Genomic DNA, 15705 nt, shown 5'->3' with positions numbered 1-15705 from the left:
TATTTATGTGTATTTTCCATCCCTTTTTTTCCTCTTCCTAACTTTTTCTGTGTTGGGATTATACGTTTTTTCTGAAACAGGTTAAATTTGGAGCATTTTTACCAAATCCGTTTGAGGTTCAGAGTATCATGGAAATGTTTGGTAGTCTTCATCTAGTGATTAGATGTAAGTAGGTCCTCAGTTGGCACAAAGGCTCAAGCAACTAAATATCTCCCTTTCTAAATCATGAACCACTGTTTCCTGTTTGTCCACTCTTTCTGCACGCCCGACTAGTCCTCCAACATCCCACAAATCCTTGCTTTCGGTGCAGTGGTACTCCAACTAGGCTGGCCCTCCCTCTGCCTCCTGGAGCACTGACAATAAAGCATTACAGCAGTCAATCCATGTCAACAACAGCTTTGCTTAATTCCTGCTAAACACGTTTAAACTAAATCTTCACCTAATGATGCATAATGATTTGCTCTTTAGTGTGCTGGCGGCTTGTATCAATTTCTGTGGTTTATTTTCCCACCATTAGAAAGATGACTCAGGTGGTCTAGTCGCAGCATCCATACTGAGATGGTATTAAGCAAAGGATTCCCATTTTGAAATTAGTGGGGTAATTGTAACAGCACACACTGGAGATTTCATTGCTCTCAGACTCGGAACTCACATGCAGGTGAACGTCCTTGGCTTTCCAAACATCACATTATTCTGCATTTATGAAGCGTCCAGTAAATGTGACGAGTGTGAAATGATTATTATCTACCTCAAGCTAAACAGAATAAACATTAGTGATTAGTTATGAAGTGTTGTATCAAAGCAGCACCTGTTTTAAAATCTATTCTTTATGTGACAGATTTTACAAGTGGGCACACAGCCAGACCCTCTGATGTGATGCAGATGTTGCCCTGGCCTTGACCTCCTGCCCAAATGATGCCGGGGCCAAAATGGCACAGGTGCCGTACCACCTTCAGTCTTGGGCAGCCAGGACCTGAACTGTGCAGGATGTACACGGTGCCAACTCTCCTCCTTTGCTCACTTTTGTCATTATTAAGGTCTAGTCTTACGTGGCTTTAAGAAATTCTCCTTTCATTCCCACAATGGTGCAAAAACATCCTTTTAAAGATGCTAAACTAACACGCTGTCCTTTTCCCCCCTCCTTCTCCCATGCCATCTTTGCTTTAAAAACACTATTAATTCTGTGCCGGAGTGGAGTGTTTTCCAGTGCTATTTCCTGGCCCTGTGCCTGTGCCTTGCTCTCTCTTGGCTGGGTTTGTCTGGTTGACTGCTCCACAGGAACAGACTGGCACTCTAGCTGAGGGCTCCAGGGTCTGCACACACAATCCACTAAACATGTCTCTGTGTGTGAGGAGCCTAAATATGTAGTGCTCCTAATTTGCAACATATGAATTACATGAAACATGCAAATATTGAGCTGTACTTTAAAATATCATTTGTTATGTTTATTCATTCTGGTTGTGAAAATCTAAGAAGTATGTAATGGTTCTTTGCATTCATGTGATTTTAATGTTATATACTGCACATGCACAAATGCTCAAATACAGTATGTGGAACGAATGTAGTAAAAATGCACATAAATATGCTTACCGTCTACAGTGCACACTGACATCACACAGCAAGAGTTTAAAGAACAAATTGATTCTGATGGTTAAGGGAGTTCAGTACTAAACGCATCCACTCACAGGGCAAACAAACATCTGTTACATTTGTAAGGCCTATGGCCCTCCTAACCCACTGATGTTGAACCAAGCCTGTGCACACACCAGAGAAACAAATGAGGTCTCTCTCTCCTCCACTTAAGATGAAACACTGCATCACCAAAGCATGTGCATTTGTCTAATCAAGCTTTTGCCTTAGGGCACATTGAATGTAAATGAATAGGCTTGTGTGTGCCAGCCTCTATTTCTGTTCAGACTGGCTGTTTGATGATGAAATGGTGCAGTGAACATCTGACAGAAGGGGGCACTAGTGCTCCAGTGTTGCTCTCCTCCCCTGTGGAGCGCCTCTCTTCCTCAGAGCTCCTCACAATGGGGATCTGCCTGAGGGGGAAATGTTGCTTTTTTAGGTCTGTGAGCCCATATCCCTTAATCCCCAGCCATGATTGACAATCATGATTTAGGGTATATGGTGTCCCATTCTAATCCACGAGCAATGATTTCATTTGCATACCTTCCGTACGTGGCCTCATTTTGGAGGAAACGGCTGCCTTTGTAAGTGATACAGAAAGAGAGAGGGAGAGAGTGAGGAAGCTGAAGAGAGTGAGTGCAAGATAGAGAATAATGAGGAGAAAGAGAATGGAAGGGGGAATGTTTGTGGTTTTTTTTTCTTTTCTCTTTTTTTGCCAGAAGGAAGATGATAGCCGTCTCCATGCCTAACCAAGCCCTCCGTTTGTGCCTTTTCCTCTGCAGCACTTTCCCCTAACACACATTCTCACAAACACACACAGTGTGCATATTCTAGCACAAACTCTCAAACACAATCACAAGTACATTCAGAAATGTAAAGATGTATGGAGATGTGGCAACACTGAGAAAAACACACGGAGATGCTCCCTCACACGATGCAAAACTAAATTGGTATTTGCTCATTTTATAACCAAGTCAGGCTTAATTATAATCATGGGAGTTTGGGAGTTACCGTATAATCTCTAGAAGGTATTAAGAATTACCCAGAGCACACCACAGCAAAAAGAAACAAATACAAATACGTACAATTATTTCCCAGTCATAACACCCTGGGGAGTCTGAATCAAATAATGCTCAGTGTTTGGTGTGCCCACAGAGACCATTCATCCTCGCTTTTATCTAGTGAGGAAGTGGAACACAAGTGAAACACTGCATAAAAGGTCAGAAGGGTCACATCAAAAGGCAAGGTTAAGGTACAAATGTAAGGTATAATGTGTAATAAGATGCAATTAATTTATTCTTAGCAATAATCTAACACTAATCTGAAATAATAATTATTATAATATTCATTTTATAGAGTTCATGGTAATTAATGATTGTTGGAAATTATTATGTCTCGCCTGGCTTTTACAATTGTGCCTTCAGGGTACAGAGATTTCAAATAATATAGAAGTAAAATATTAGATTTTTGATGCAAATTATACTTTTTTCTTTCAATTAAATATTTCCTTTAATGTTAAAAAAAAAAAAAAAAAAAAAAAAACTGAGAATTTTAGTAATATTTGTAACTCTCAATTTATAATGGTTTCACCTTAGTGTAAGAAAAAGTAAATACGTCTCTGGAATGAATTATTTACCAAAAAAAAAAGAAAAAAGATTGAATTAATTGCAGGATTATGTAAGGTAATACTGTAACCACTAAGAAAAAAAATTTAATTACTGTGTTAAAGTCAAAACTAGTTCTTTTCACATTTCTATGACTGTGCAAACACTTAAAAATATCCTAGTAGCAATGATGTAATTTTTAGCCAAATATACCTAATTTCTATTTATCTGATGTTGAGTCCCCGAGGCAGCGTTATACCAAGGTTATGCTCACACCACAGAGGAGATAGTGGAGGAGGTAAACACCACTACTGTACTCTGGAGCATCCCTCCACTGACTGACTGAGCCTGGCCAGGTCTCTGTGACAGAGGACTCCCCTTTGGAACAATGCAAGTCTGATAATCTCCTCTTATCTCCAGTGTGTTTAGTGCCTGAAAACAGGCTGTCTACTTGATGGGTGTCTTTCCACGCCTCCGCCATAGGGGAATTATCGTGTCATCATAAACCTGAAAAAAGAAGAGTGAATGCTACAGTAGAGCAGGAAAAAACAGAGCCAACGAAGCTGAAAATAACCCATATTTTAGAAAATAAGCTTTATAAAAATCTTAATCAACACAGAATGATTGAGGTCAATTTAATCTGAATATTGAGGTAATAGAAAAATAAAGGGATCAGTTAAAAGGAGGTGGCAGTCTTCTTGAAGAAAATAAATCAAGCGCTCCAATGTAGGAAGACAGTTAAGTTTTTCTTCCCTCTACCTGTCCTGAGTTTCCTCCCCTCTGGCCTCACCCAGCCCAGTTCTCATCTGGGATGTCAGTGTGGGAGGTGGCGTGGGATTAGGCAGCCTGAGGATGTGAGTACTTGAGCATCGTAGCCATCATCCCACCTCCATGGGCCATCCCACCCTCTCTACAATTAGCACTGTTTACCAGCCCTGGCCTAATTGATTCCCCCTCTTTATCTTTTTACCTCCTTAATTTTGTTATTAAGTGTGCGGGAGAGGCGCGAAAGCTCCTCTTTTTCCCATTTTGAGAAATTATACTCTTGTACTTGATCCAGCTAACAGGATTTTCTTAAATTACTTTATAAAAGACCATCTTTTAACTTTCTTCTTTCTCTCTCTATCCATTCATTAGCAGGTCTGCCTCAAGGCCTGCTCACATCAATTTCTTGGGTTAAAGTTACAAACTTAGGCAGCTAAGCTCGACGCTCACGGTGGTTTGTGGACGAGAGGGGGTGGCAGGGGGTGGAATGGGGACGAATTATTAATTTCTGAAGTATTAGAAAAATAAAGAGATTGAATTAAGAGTATTGGTCCTCTGTTATCCAGCGTGGCTAGCCTCAGGGACTTACTGTGGTGGAGGACATTATGCAAATGCTCTTCCTCACTCTCCCTCTCTCACAGCCTATCTTCCATTCTCTCCACTTCCCTCCCTTTCCCTCTCTCTCTCTCTCTCTCTCTCTTGCAGTCTTTTTCTGTGCTCCTATTATCTTCCTCTCTGTGTCTCTTTAATCTTCATCAGTCAGCAGAGACAGAGACAGTGCAGTGAGTGTCTCCTGTCGCTGCAGCTCCTCACAGACTCGCAATTCTCTCATCTCTCATTTTCCTCCTCATTCAAGTGTTTCTTCCCAAATCTAAAAAAAAAGCAAAAAAATTAAAGGTCAAGTAGAGGGATCCAAGACTCCCACAGTTCCTGTTAAATCCCAGTGTTATAGAGATGCTGGAGACTGGAGAGAATCCTCCACATACTCCCTGTAACATGAGCTCAGTGCTGACATATTGACTATAGATTTACAAGGCAATATTTCCTGGGACTGTATGATGTATGTGAGGTGGTAAAATCTTTCAGAAGTTTAGAGAAAGTGTATTATAAAGGTAGTGTTTCAAAAACTTTTTTTTCCTGGAGCAAAAAAGGGGAAACTATTGTGACCTAATTTTCATCCGGCCTTATAGATAAATCACATTAAAGGTGAATTAATGTTTTTGACCATCTTACAGCAATTTCCACCCAATGTTGTATAGGAAGATTAAGTATATTAAATTGTTAAAACAGCTATTTTTACAAAATTTACATATGGTAAATCATATGTTTCATGCATGTATTGAAACACACTGGAAACACATTTAATGTATTTTGTTAAAAAGAATGTACTCCAGCTTTTCACACTAGATTCACTATCATAAGTTCAATTATCAGGACAGTATGAACATTTTGTACAATCAAAAACTCTTATTAAAGGGTTTTTGAAAGCTCGAAATACATATGTATTCGGTGACCCAAATAAAATTTCCCCTGACCTACCTGTAAACTGTACCGTGGGTTTGATGACGTTATTAGTGGTAGTTGATGGTCAGGTGGGTTAAGGCAAAGACACTTGCACATTTGGGTAAATAAATCACACTTAATGATCAAAACATAATTAACATTTTCTATGTATAAATGACAAAAGGAATAGAGTGAAAAAACCTCAGATAAGGAGAAAAAATGGCAAAACAAATTGTTTTTTTAATTCCTGTTATTCACAGGATTCAGCTTGTCTTCAGTATCAATCTACATCCTAGTAATGTACCATTGGATACAGAGTATGTTTTGTGTAAGACAGGCAGGTAAAGGCAGGTTAAATGCACTCATTATCACTGATCCATAAAAATCCAGATAGCCTCGCTGACATGCAAAACTACGGTCAATATTGATGTTTATTCAAGAAGGACAGGCATTCTGCTGAAGGCTGATGAGGCCCAAGTCCAGTTAATTAAGTCATAATGACGGTGAAAAAAAAGAAGAGGAGGAGGAAAGGAGGAGGAGAGGGCATTCATGATGATAAGAGGAGGATGTCAAAAGGGGAGGAAGAGGAGGTAAAGGAGGAGGGCAGCAAAGCATGGTGTCAGTAACAAGACCAGCAGGAGGGGGGCGGTGGGGGGGAGGTTCCCAGCAGCACCGGTGGCATCCTGCACCAGCGGCATACACGGCACTAGAGGCAGAACAGACAGGTCTGATGTTAGCAAATATTAGCTTTGTGCAGGACGTGGGTGTATTCTCTTTGACACACTCATTGCATATTCAGAGACAGATGTTTCCGTGGCAGAGGCGAAGATGAGGAGGAGGAGGGCGGGTGCCTGAATGAAAGGCCTGAGATGGCAGAGTTGCTCTCGGAGGAGCAAGTAATTGGCCCCTTGACGGTAGCGGCGACAGAAAGAGGCACACACACAAACACACACCCCTTTTCCCTCACTCATCTCCTCTGCCTCTCTTCCCTGATCTGATAAAGGTAAACGTGTAGCAAATTTGTCATTTGATGAGGGAGGATTTCCACAAACAGAGCTGACATGATGAGCCTGTGATCTGCCTGTATGAGAGTCAGCAGGGGCCCAGGCAGGCAGAGATCTCAATCCTCCCTCTGCCTCTTCCCCCTCTCACTCTCTGCCTGCCTCGCTCGTCCTCACATACTGTCACACTCACACATGCACACACACACACGCACACACACACTTGGCTGTGTTCACATGGAGCCTCAGTCTCAGTAATTGCTGCCTGCCATCCATATCTTTCCCCTTCTCTGTCTCCGAGTCCTTCGCTCTGGTGCTGTCTATCTCTCCTCCTCAGAGACATCCTCCTCTTCTTTTTTCAGTTCCTCTTTTCTCCATCAAATAAAGGGCCCGGCCCTCGCCTCAGCATCACACTCAATTTCTGACTCTTTCACTTATCTCTGGGCTCCATGCCTGCAGACTGCTCGGTTATCCACACTCACCTACCTTCTTCTTTCTCGCCAATGCAAAAAAAAAGAAAAAACTCAAATATTTCCAGTGCTATATTGACAACTTAAAGGGGTTAATGGTCAAGAGCTCAGTCACAGACATGAGCTGTGTGATAAAGTTGCAACACATTCAGGTGATAACAGACTCCTCGGTGGAATAATACAAGGATTTATGAACAGATTTTTGGAAACTCGTATCAGATGGATTCAGAAGGACTAAGTTAAATGAAGTTTAGTGGCAATGGCCCATCCAGGCTCCTCCACCAGACATTGACCTCCATTACCACAATCATTCTCACTACAATAACCCCTTCATAGAGATTATGAACATACTCTTTCAAAGTGATCACGAGACTCTCCACTGACCATAATAACACATCTTCCTCATCCCACCACACCTAATTGCTCTGCACTTCTGCAATCCTCTTCTCAAATGCAGACCCCCCTCCATCCCATCCCTCTCTCTTTCTTTCTCTCTCTCTCTCTCTCCTCAGTCTTTTCCTATCCATCTGATCTGAGAGGAGTCACTGGGTTTGAGCCTTTCTACTCAGGGGTAATGGTCCTGCCTCTGCCTAGTCCCATGACTCTAATCCTGGGACTCGGGACCCAAGCTACTGCTCTCGTCCATGCTGACTGCTCAATGCCCCTCTGTCTATCTGAACTGCTGAATGTTAACCCTTTATATATAGTTTTATATGTAAATAAACTGTTGAGTGACAAAAAGTGAACATGCAGAACCAACACAGGTCAATTCTTCACAGAGTAATTAAACTGAACTGAAAAGTGAAGTCACCTGTCCTAAAACATTTAAATCTAACAGCAAGGGTCTTAATTTCGATTTTAGTCATTATATTTAGTCATTATATCTGAATTAGCAATAAAAAATAAGTTTCTCAGAATATTATTTTTATGATCTAGGAGGGCAGGAATACTGTTAAAAAGAGGTTGAATAGGATAAGAATCAGTAGTAGAAAATCAGACATACTGAAGAAAATTTTAGGTTTTATAAACATATATGAATGCATATGGGAAAACAAAATATGGACACTTAACACTGTTTACAGATAACCCTGAATTCCTAGCTAAAACTATATGCATCCTATAATATTTTTCAGCATTTTAAATGATATACATTATGAATTGATATTCAAAGTTCAATGTGTAATATTTAGTGACATCTAGAGGTGAAGCTGCAGATTGCAACCAACTGAACAATGATTTTCTAATGTCACATGCAAAATGAACCATATCATGGCCTTGGGGGTCTTTGAAGGGAGACTAGAGGCTGATCTGTGTGACTGGAGTCCTACAGGAGAAGTGGTTCAGAATAAACTACAAACAGCTATTTTGTGAAAACTGTTGTTTCCATAACAGTCAGGTGGTGTTGGAGAGGCTTCAACATCTTATCCATAGACTGGCAAATTACAATGCCACCTGATAAGACCTAACATTAACTACATGATCATTTTGTGAGACAAGTAAAAGTTTGAGGTGTTGTGACGCACATGGTGATGTACATTTACAGCAGCTCCACAGTCCGTCATGAAGCCAAACCAGACGTAAACATAACCACATTTATCGACCATGTAGCTAATCTCACCCATCACAGCTAATAAATCCCCTCTGCTGAACCACAAAAGTGATTGTCATAACGCTGGGAGAACGTTCAGTGATGTCAGGGTGTTGATATGACTAGATCACAGTCACATATATGTTCTAAGCATAAGCTAATTAGTTTGCTATTACACTGTCATCAACAGTTAAACTGGAGAGATTGGTATCGTTTGTCTTTAGTTGTAGATCTTTGACCTGCATTGCCCATGTCTCACCCTCCCCAACTGTGGCAATAATCAGAAGCTGAATACTTTATTAATCCAGGGGCAAAATTATTGAGTGTTACAGCCACTCCATTCAAGTGTAATAAAAAGTAGCAGGAAAGAAATTATCAATACAACAGAAAAAGAAAAAGGGAAGAAATATCTATCTATCTATCTATCTATCTATCTATCTATCTATCTATCTATCTATCTATCTATCTATCTATCTATCTATCTATCTATCTATCTATCTATCTGAAGCTCTAAATATACATATATGTAGCTCTGAATATATATGATCTAATTTTGTGTCTTAACAGAGTGTTTATTATGTCTATATATATGACACAAAATTAGAACAGCAATTTGTAGAATATGTACCAGACAATATATTATCAATATGATAATTACAGAAATATACATAATAAGTGTGCAAAAATAAAGAGTGTTTGGTTTGCCCTTTGGCTTTTTAGTGAGGAGAACATTATCTCTGTTCAAGCATATAAGATGAAGGTTAAAAAAAAAATTGAAAAAAGAAAAAAAAGCTAAAAAAAAAAAAAAAAAAATTTTTTTTGAAAAAAGTTAAAAGTATCTGTCCAGAGCTGCTGTAGAAACATGATCGCACAAGATGGCAGACTCTGTGGAAAGGTACCCATTCCCTCAGTCAGGACTTTTTCTATAATACCCAAAAGCATAATTATCTGTATTAGACTCTCTTTCTCATTTTGACACTGAACCTTTAAGTAAAATGAATGAATGAATTTAAAATGGATAATCTTCAAATCTACCATCTTTTTCAATGAGACTAAGTGCATGGTTCTGGGGACAGTAATGTCAGTCAGCTGGATGGTTACCTCAGCAACAACTCAGTGGACTGACATGGGATTTTCTACCTCATTATTGAAGCACCACTTTTAGGCAGACATGCAAGTTTTCCAGCGAGATATCAAACTAATAACTGCATAATTCCAATTCTTCACCTAAGACCATCATCAGTCTAAGTTTATCAGTTTGTCAGGCATTTGTGCATTTATCATTTTGAATATTATTATGTATTTATTTATTTATTTATTTATTTATTTATTTACAATAAGCTTTAGCGTCATGTAGCTGTAAATGCTTTGTTTTGTTGTAATCTGCCTGATCATTCCATTGCACCTGTTTCTTCAGACTTTTTTGTCATAAGTTGCTGCAGAATTCAGTAATTACTTTTGCAAGAACAATTTTATCATAACCAAGAAAATGATAGCCCAAACTATAAAGATGAAACCCAAGTTGTAGGAAAAAAAAAATCCTTCAAGACGCTACCCAGGCCTGGAGCTATTTCAGTCAAATGTTTGCTTTCTTATGTACATTCTTCCAGTTTATTAAGGCACTGCACCTTGGAACATCATTAGAAAAAAAGCTCTACTGCCTGGGAGAGGTCTTCAGTGGTGGGAGAGGGGGAGAAGGGGTGAGGGGGTGAGGGGGGGGGCTTAGAGGAGAGCTGAACTTTGTTAATGGAGTGTTTCTCCGTGCAAGTCACTCAGCTTTGAAAGCCAAGCCCCCCGGGTGAGGACTCTGAAGCGCAGGAATCAGACATGCACAATCAGTTCCACTCCTTAAATCTCCTTCAGAATCATATCTATTTGAGCAGCCTTTCCTTAATTTATTTCTCTATCAGTTAGTGGGTTGTGATCTGGCGAAGCGCTTCGGGAATAGGAGGCACCGCTGAATGGTGAAATAGAGAAGGTTCCTCTCTTTCTCTCTTTCACTCTGTTTTCTGCTCCCTCGCTGATTTCCACACACACTCATACTCCCTATCTCTCCCCCTGTGCCCTCACCATCCATTTAGGCAGCGCCTCTGACTAATTTGCCCATCACGCTTGCTGTCTGGTCCTTTACGGTTGAAGATGTTTTGACGTGTCTCTCTCGGCTCGCTCTCTCCACTGGCACTGTCTCACTATGATTAAGAATATTCTGATAATAAGCAAATGCCAAGAGTCACCGAATGGCTGAGGAATCTGGAGTGCCACAGTGTGAGAGACTGCCTTCCTCTGCATCAGTGGAAAATGTTTAGAGTGAGCAGTGCATGCACAGCATTTTCAGTCAAAGGAAATGTAATCCAAACTGCAGAAAGAGAGGGGTTCTAGAGGGCAGATTCTTTATGCTGCAGATGAAAGAGACGCATGCTCTCACAATGTTCATTTATACCTCCGATTTAACATTTAGATCAGTGACAAATGGATTCATATCTCTCATTAATTACAGGGATTTGTTAAAGGGCGTTTGGGTGGATTTGCAAGTACCTGCATGTGCCTGTGCCTAAACATGGATGTGGGTGCCACATGCATGCACCCACGCCTCCTGCCATCCCGTGGCTCACTCCAGAGGTCACCCTCTTTGACTCTTCCCACAATCCCCTTGGAAAAAAGGGCGTGTCACTGACAGGAAGAATGTGCCAGGCCACCGCAGCAGCCCCCTTCACAGCCCCCAAACCTCCACCCACTGGACTCACCAAGTGATTAGTTGGGGATTAAAATATTTGCTGGGCAAATATCTGCTGTGGCTGTCTGACCCAACATCATAGTTCAAAGACATGAGCTTAACCAGGTTTTCTCTTTACTTGACAAACCATGAAGACATCCACAGACCACACCCAGTACACAGGCCATGAATCATTTATAGCCTCCATGTTTCATGGAAAAAAGTCCCAGCATTCTCACTTTGCTGTCAGTCTAAGGCAATGACAGTGACTATGCTTGTTGGGAATATGCATATGGAGCTGAAATGCTGGGAATGCGAGTTGAGTGTATTTCAGTGGAGATCAGTCGCCTTATCGAAAAATGAAGAACATCCTAGCTAGCTGGCTAGTTTTTTATGCATCAAGTAAGCGTCACCTTCAGCTACAGCATTATAAGTGTGAAAACAGTGATTTTGTATGATTTCAATGATCGGACCTATAGCTAATAAAAACAAACATTATGAATAATGAGAAATACAAAACAAAGTAAATTGCAGGTAATATTAGTTTTTTTTATTTTAAGCTAGGTAAAAGTTTTGTTTTTTATATATTTCCATCGGCCCCATATTAATCTAAGCTGTGAATCAGCCATAGTCAATGGCTTATAATGTACAAGGAAAAATGGCGTTGTGTCATGTGGCGTCTAATTAATAAATTGTTATGCAATGTTGCCCGTAAAGTTGGAATAACTTTCAGACACATCCCTCTTTTTATTCCTATATATACACATCAGTAATCACCTTTGACCAGGCACAGTGAATACATACTGAGTCCCACTTCCATTTAATCTATCAAGAATAAATCATAATTACAAGAAAAAAAAAAAATTCCAACTTTATGGGCAACAGTGTATAATTCAGATTTGATGCATGCATTCTGTCATTCATCAAGGCACATTACCTGACAAATGAACACTAAAATCAAACCAAGTTCAAAGAAGTGTAATTTATAAATTAAAAACTACAGTTTCAAAATGTAAATAATTTGTCTCACATTGAAGATAAAAAAACTGTCTGAAATATAAAAAGTAGAATAGAATAGAATAGAATAGAATAGAATAGAATAGAATAGAATAGAATAGAATAGGCTTTATTGTCATTACACTAGTTGTGCAACAAAATTGCAGGAGGTCTCTGCCTGCGACAGTGCACTTATATCTAAGTGGCAATACAATAAGATAGACATCTTTAAAAAAAAAATAAAAAATTTAAAGTTTAAAAATATAAAGTGTGCAATCGAAAAGTATGTACAAAATGGAGATGTACAGTATGAAAGGCTAAGATTTAAAAATGTAAGGTAGTATAAAATGTGCAATGTAGTAGTAGTAGTAGTGTAAACAATGTAAACATTTGTAACAGTGTTACAGTGTGAACAGTGCAAGTAACAGTGTAGGCAGTGCAAACGTAACAGGGTAGATGTGAAAGATACATGTACTAGTGTAACCAGTGCAATTGTAGAATGTACATGTACCAGTGTGAACAGCTCAAATGGAATTATGAAATTATTTGACATTAAAAAAAAAAAAAAAATCAGCTTTCAACAAAGTCATTTTTAACATGTTTGATTAACACAGTGGAATAGCACCCAGGGTGTCAAAACAATTTTTTCCACCAATAAGATAAATGACTTATGGTATGAAGGTAAGGCAGTTCAATGTGGTTGACATAGAAAAAAAGCATGTAATGACCATGATGGAGGGAACAAAATAATTATGTTTTATATTAAAATAATTAAAAGAATAAGCGAACCTCCAGACTAACATAGAAAAAAACCCAAAAAAAACAAAAACTAACAGTGTAATAAGAATTAATTAATAAATCGTTAAGTATAATCATGTAATCATGACTTATATTCTGAAGCATCTATGTTTTTTAATATCATGGGATTTTAAGAGCTGTTTATGGCTGAGGAAACACATTTTCTTAAATTTCCACAAAGAGTGCTGAATACAGGGGAGATGAGGACAAGTTGCCAAGTACATTATTACCCCTTGGGGCCAAACAACACGCACCCCTGAGGACTTACATCACTCAGCAAATTAAGAGCGGGCTCTGAGGCTGGGGCCGGCCACCTCAGCAGCCTTCACCTCCCCGTCGAACAATACAACCTGCACTACCACCGCGGAGCATTCGTCTCAGCTCTATGCCTGGTCTTGTTATTCCTTTATTATGAGTCCTGGCCACTAACTCAGGGGGCTAATATTGTTTTGCTTCCGACGGTCATTTGGCACTGAGTGTTCTTAATTTCTTGCACCCCCTCTCTCTGTCCTACCTTTCCTTTGTGTCTGGTGAGGGTGGGGGCAGACGAGGCATGTCGGCAAAATGCAAAGGTTTAATTACTTTTTGTTGAATTAATTAAGGAGGAAAAACTTGTTCTTGGGGAACAAAAGTGGGGCTGGCTGGAAGCAGTGGTCCAGAATGGGCGTGAGGCACAGGGAAAGCGTCATAGTAGCCTGGCAGCCTCAGAGGATTTAATTTAGAGTGGGTCTCCTGGAGGGTCCATCTACCGGAGACTTGGGCCCCAGATCAACCACTTGGAGGCTCTTATTGATACCAAGCTCACAGCTATCCATCACTGTCACACCACTCTCAGAAAACCAGGGCACACTGGGGAGAAACTGCATCAACACTTGTAGCTTTTGGAAGCCACTGACTGGGTGCTTTAAACTCAACAGAAACTTCCTGTGCCTCCGGACACTTTTCTGTGAATTAGTGAGAAATAAACACTTCTGTGTATGTATAAGGGAGAAAAAATGGCTCTGATTTTTGGTGTTACTTTGATGCATAGCCTGGAGCTGCTCCATTGACAGAACTGAAAGTGAATGTGTTGATACATCAAATGTTTGTTTTAGTTTTTGCACCCTAAGGGCTGTGGATTTTGTACCAAAAAAAAAAAAAAATGTACGCATACCTCAGTCACTTTACAGATTAGGAGGAGAAAAGAACTTTCTCCTTTATGACTACAATTGAACTACAGTCCAGCTGGGTCGATAAAGCAAGATTAAACAATTTGATTTTAACATTAGATCTAATTTATTGTGAGATCCATCTGTTTCATTTCATTTTATTATACGTACTTTTGTTAACATCCATCCATTTTCTGAACCTCAAATCCTTGTGGGGATACTGGACCCTATCTCAACCACACATACCCCCTGCACATAACATACACACACAAACAACCATTCACTCAGTTAGTGATCAAATATTCAGAGTTGATGAAACTAAATCTATTTATTTTCACTTTTAACTGTATCTTTCCATCAGATTATTGTAACATAGTTTAGTTTAGGATGTTTACAACTTTATTTCTCCATCTAATCTGGATCCTTCGGTACATGCGAGTGTCCTGTGTGCCTCTTCACCCTGACTTCATTTTGGAAATACTTATGACTGTGGTGCTGCTCATTTTTCTTCTTTCCAGCTTTGCTATGAGCACTTATCTGCCTATCAAACCACTGTATAAATGTCCAATAAACACATGAACTCAGATTGTTTCAAGCACATGAGAAGATACTTAGCTTGGCAAGGAAGATAACTGCATGATGTGTTGCAGTGTATTTGTTTTTTTGTGTTTTTGTGCTTGTGGCAAAGGGGGAGGGGAAGATTGTTTGAATACTACATCCAAAGTGTGCATGACAGAAATATCACCAAATTAGATGTCTCTAATCCCTTGGGAATATGAATTAGCCTGGAATGAATCAGTCCTCAAATGAGTAGGTGTTTTGAGGAAAGAGAGGCACTGATATAACACGCTGAAGCCAGTAAACAACAATCCACAATAAAAAATACAAAAAGAAATGCGAGTGAGGGTGCCAAAGGAAGATGCCAATGAGATCTGAGAAATTACATTCAGTGCAACAAACAATAAGATGCAGCCTTTGTTAAGTGAGGATTTTTGTGTTTCTTACCTTTTGGCTCAATGTGTATAAAATCTACGGCACAGTTTCTACTCAGTTTTTTGGCACAGGCTCCACTTTGTTTAATTTGTCAGTGCATCTAATATATAAAGTTCCAGTTCCAAAATGTGATTTTAATGCAGACACTTAAAGGTATTTCCTCTCTTTTTCTTCACGTAGATAAAACCCCATCTTGTCAAAACAGCAGCTGACTGTTTCACCTACTTTGATGTTGAGGGGGAAAAAATGAATTTGAGTTTTTGTGATTTAGTGGAAGTGGGTTAAATGGAACTGGTAGATACGTTCATGTCATCACTGCCAGTGATTCAGTGATCAAAGCTGTTACTTCTGCAGCCTTTGGGTTTGTCAGTGTGTGTGAGCCGAAGAACTGGTGCTGAACTAATGCCTACCATCGCCAGGGTGTAGAGTTTCTCCTACAGGGTGGCCATGTAGCCCCTTAGCTCTGTCTCTCTCCATGTGTCTGCCCACCCACAGTA

This window comes from Sphaeramia orbicularis, chromosome 22 (assembly GCF_902148855.1).
Source record: "Sphaeramia orbicularis chromosome 22, fSphaOr1.1, whole genome shotgun sequence".
Taxonomy (NCBI): Eukaryota; Metazoa; Chordata; class Actinopteri; order Kurtiformes; family Apogonidae; genus Sphaeramia; species Sphaeramia orbicularis.
This window is presented reverse-complemented; position numbering follows the sequence as displayed.